Source organism: Pinus tabuliformis, chromosome 1_1, assembly GCF_031772625.1.
Source record: "Pinus tabuliformis cultivar Carrire ecotype Pingquan chromosome 1_1, CPIR1, whole genome shotgun sequence".
In the NCBI taxonomy this organism is placed as follows: Eukaryota; Viridiplantae; Streptophyta; class Pinopsida; order Pinales; family Pinaceae; genus Pinus; species Pinus tabuliformis.
This window is the reverse complement of record NC_142297.1, coordinates 363,943,452-363,948,412: the sequence shown is the minus strand read 5'-3', so window position 1 is coordinate 363,948,412 and position 4,961 is coordinate 363,943,452. Positions and strand designations below refer to the sequence as shown.

The 4,961-nt window shown below is 35.9% G+C and overlaps 1 pseudogene; it reads left to right on the top strand.

The window, feature by feature from the left end:
* The first annotated feature begins 529 nt into the window (after window positions 1-529).
* Window positions 530-3,713, top strand: LOC149213112 (polygalacturonate 4-alpha-galacturonosyltransferase-like; annotated as a pseudogene).
* The last annotated feature ends 1,248 nt before the right edge of the window (window positions 3,714-4,961 follow it).

Genomic DNA, 4,961 nt, shown 5'->3' with positions numbered 1-4,961 from the left:
AGAGTTTAACAGAAAGCATTGAATCTCTCTTCCCAAAGGAGGCAAGTATAAGAAACTTGCTTCATTTGGATATCTTAAATTTCATTTCTCCCCTATTGAGTAGAGAATTGAAAATAAATTTTATTTATTGGGTAGGTGATTGATGTCATAGCAGATATCACAGAGGACTCGAGAACTCTAAACTTAAATATTGTTGGATGACATGACTTATCTTCCTCATGGGTATTAGAAAAGCCCTCCGAAGTAAACCAAAGGGATATTACTAACTCTGAGGTATGATTGGTGAAGATTTTGGTTCTTTTCTCTGTTGAACATGTAAGGAAACCTATGTGATGATGATCTATGTAGTTGAGTAGTGTTGTATTAAGCAGGAAGTGAAAGCTGAGATTGGTAGGGGTGCTTCTCTATTTCTAATGGTGTACATCAAGCAGAGGCAAACAACTTCTGGAGACAATCAGGAAAGTTACATCCATAACAAGATGGTGTGATCTTCAATGAAGAAGGTAAGGAAAATCCTCAAGGGTTTAAAATGCATGAAGAGGTGCAGGAAAAAACTTCCAATGACAAAGAACTTCTTACGAGGTTTCAAGAGGATGACACAGGAAGTGAACATCGAGACGTCAAAGAGAATGCTCTTCATGGTAAGTTTTGATTTTCCCTGATTAACTGATCTATGATGTTGGTAGCCTACTGTAAGGTAATGCCTAATCAAACTCCCAGGACAATGGTTGTTGTAATGCAGACCATTTGTAGCTTGAAGAAAGTCCAACAAAAGTGTCATGAAGGGTAAAATTCTTTGCTGCACTAGGTTGCTACCTTTTGTTCTCATGGAAAAGGGAATTGTTATATTATTTTCCAAAATCCTTTTTGAATGTTAATTCTCCAATAGAAAATTTTTATATTTCTTAGATTTTAGCATAGTATGCTTTAATTTATAGTAGTTTAATTCTTATAAAAATTACGACAAAAGAGGAGGGAGAAAAGGTCAATAGAGCTGATTCAACAGGATGAAGAAAAACAAGTTGAGCTTGAAAACTCAACAATCAAACGTTCCAAGGAGGTTGATTCTACTGTCCTGGGAAAATAAAGCATTTGGAGGTGAGAGAATGAGAATGAGAATTCTGACTCCACTGTTAGATTGATGCGAGACCAATTGAACATGGCTAGGGTGTATTCAAGAAATTCCCAGGTTAGGAATAATCTTGATTTATACCATGAATGGATGCTTCGTATTAGAGAATGTTAGCATACATTGGGTGAGGATAATGCAGATTCTAATCTACCTCAAAGCTGATAGTTTTCGCATTGGCTGCTTCTAAATCAAGAGTAGTAAGTGCTTCCATTTGCATTTGGTGTTCATATCCTTTGTTTCTTTTAAAGTTGCAGTCTATGAGTCAATCTTTCTTCTTTTCATTCTCTTTTTCATGGCTGATAATTGATATGAATGTTTCAGTGCATCTGAGAAGATCAAGGCTATGGGTCATGTCCTATCCAAGGCTGGAGAACAATTTTACGACTGTGGGATAGTAACAAAGAACTTGTGAGCCATGCTTTAGTCTGCAGAAGAGCAAGTAAGGACCTTGAAAAAGCAAAGTACACTTTTAAGTCAACTGGCAGCAAAGACTGTTCCCAAGGGCCTACACTGTCTATCCATGCGACGACCATGGATTATTACTTGCTTGCCCTTAAAAAGGAAAATGTCCTAAAAAGGACAAGTTGGAGGATCCAACTCTTTATCACTATGCAATATTTTCTGACAATGTATTAGTTGCGTCTGTGATTGTGAATTCAACTATCATGAATGCTATGGTGAAGTGTTATGAATTTAAAATACTCTAAAGTTTGGAAGTCCAATAGTTTTGCTGCATTTTACATTTAATATTTCGATCTCATTGTAGGTGATTTACTTGTGTTTGCAGGAATCTCAGAAACGTGTATTTCATCTCGTCATAGACAAGTTAAATTTTGGGGCCATGAAAATGTGGTTTTTACTTAATCCCCCAAGGAATGTTCTGATACATGTAGAAAATGTTGATGCTTTTAAATGGATCAATTCCTCCTATTGCCCTGTGCTTCACCAACTTGAATCCGCAGCTATGAAAGAGAATTATTTCAGGGAAGATCACTCGACTACACTCTCAACAAGTTCCTCCAATTTGAAATATATAAATCCAAAATATCTATCCATGCTAAATCATCTTTGTTTCTATCTTCCACAAGTTTATCCCAAACTGGACAAGATCCTTTTCTGGAATGATGATATTGTGGTGCAGAAAGATTTGACGCCCTTGTGGTGAGTAAATCTTCAAGGAAAGGTTAATGGTTCAGTGGAAACTTGTGGAGAAAGCTTTCGCCGGTTTGGAAAATACCTTAATTTTTCCAATTTGCACATAGCCAGGCACTTTGATCCTAATGCTTGTGGTTGGGCATATGGCATGAATGTATTTGATCTCAAAGAATGGAAGCAACAAGATATAACTAGAATATATCACAAGTGGCAGAACATGGTAAGTGTGTAGTGTGGTTTATTTATGTTAATTCATGTGATTCTTACTTTAAAGTATTTGAAGTAAATCTGAAGTAATTAGCTAGAAAACTTAATGGGTTTTTCTTTGTTCAATTTCTAAGTTTTTCTTTTATTGTATGTCAGAATGAGGATAGACTATTGTGGAAGCTTTGAACACTACACCCTGGTTTTACATGTGTTTGCAGGAATCGAAAAAAGTATTTCATCTCATCACAGACAAGTTAAATTTTGGGGCCATGAAAATGTGGTTTTTACTTAATCTCCCAGGGAAAGCTGCAATACATGTAGAAAATGTAGATGATTTTAAATGGCTCAATTCCTCCTATTTCCCTGTGCTTCGCCAACTTGAATCTGCAGCTATGAAAGAGTATTATTTCAAGGAAAATCACTTGACTACACTCTCAACACATTCCTCCAATTTGAAATATATAAATCCAAAATATTTATCCATGCTAAATCATCTTGGTTTCTATCTTCCACAAGTTTATCCCAAAATGGACAAGATCCTTTTCTTGGATGATGATATTGTGGTGCAGAAATATTTGACGCCCTTATGGTCAGTAGATCTTCATGGAAAGGTTAATGGTTGAGTGGAAACTTGTGGAGAAAGCTTTCACTGGTTTGACAAATACCTTAATTTTTCCTATCCGCACATAGCCAGGCACTTTGATCCTAATGCTTGTGGTTGGGCATATGGGATGAATGTATTTGATCTCAAAGAATGGGAGAAACAAGATATAACTGGAATATATCACAAGTGGCAGAACACGGTAAGTGTGTATGTGGTTTATTTATGTTAATTCCTGTGATGCTTACTTTAAAGTATTTGAAGTAAATCCGAAGTAATTAGCTAGAATACTTAATGGGTTTTTCTTTGTTCGATTTCTAAGTTTTTCTTTTATTGTATGTTAGAATGAGGATAGAGTGTTGTGGAAGCTTTGAACACTACCCCCTGGATTGAACGTTTTATGGCTTGGCCCATCCTTTGGACAAGTCTTGACATGTGCTAGGTTTAGGATATAATCCTATTATGGACTATTGAGAGCTTGAAAATGCAGCTGTTTTTCATTACAATGGGAACATGAAACCTTGGTTAGAGCTGGCAATGACGAAGTGCAGGCCTTACTAGACAAAATATATAAAATATGATCATCCTTTCTTACAACAGTGCAATATAAATGAATAGTTGTGACCTCAATATTCATACTTCAATAGATTGTCAAATGTAAAGTGTAAAGGCCCTTTATTCTGGTTGATAATTCATTCCAATTCATTTGTTTTTAAAGTTCTACAGAAGGTTTCTAGTTTATGGCTTAATGAGTCATGTTTTTGGAGGTGCAGTGGCCTAGCCAAGTTTAAGATTTACAAATTTTATGTCCTCATTGTACTCCTTGATAGTTGGAAGTAAACTCACATATAAGTATTCTTTTCTTTGTTAGTTAATATTTCTCTTTCATCTAGTAATTACACAAATTGTTCTTCCAAGAACACAAAGAAGTACAAGACACAAATATTTAGGCTTTCAAGGCAGGGAAAAACCTCTCAATAGGGGAAAACCCAACAATCCTCCTCTTATTGAATTCATTCAAAATGAGATATCCAACATAAGACCAAAGAGTCCCTCCAAGTTAGCCCTCCTCTTTACTTCAAGGTCAATAGTTGAGTCTCTGCCTAGTCAAAGTTAGAAGCAGCTTCTCAATTTCTGTCCTTATTGAAGGTTTAGTCTCTTATTATAATACAATGACTTCCAATTACAGACTCTTTGCCTTCTATTACTTATATTTGGCTACTATAGCAAACCCTTGACTCTTTACCATAGATATTTAGATCCTGTGGCAAATAGATAGCTTTAGATCGAGATTCGGCTTAGTCACAGACTTCGGTTTCTTCAAGTGTTGTAGACTTCTTTTTATCCTTAGTTTTTCTTCTCCCGTTGGATTACAGACTTCGAGCTTTTTCACTTTCTTGGTTGCTACCCAAAAGAGGTCGAATATAGGCTAAAATGCCTGGATATCATTCTCCATGAGCTTTGACTTAACTAAACAAAGACTGACTATGCCTGGATTGTTCCCTTTGTTATGTTCAAATGCCCTACAATCTTTGCCTATGACAAGATGCAATAGCCCTAATTGGACAACACTAAAACTAGCTCAATTTAGTGTTTAACTACCATGACCAATTCCTTCATTTTCCCATAGCAGCTATGCTGCAATAGTCTCACATGGAGCGAGGGTTAATTTGCACATGGACATCTCTCTTTTGACAATGAAGGCAATGTGCTAGGCTCTCATCTAATATATGTTCCTAAGATATAAAAAACTTATGGTATATGAGTTATCATCATTCTTAATCCTTAGTTATATTATATGTGCTCCTTGTCTTTGTGTTCATGGCTGAAATAAATAACTCTCCATTGAATTTCTATTAGCATCAT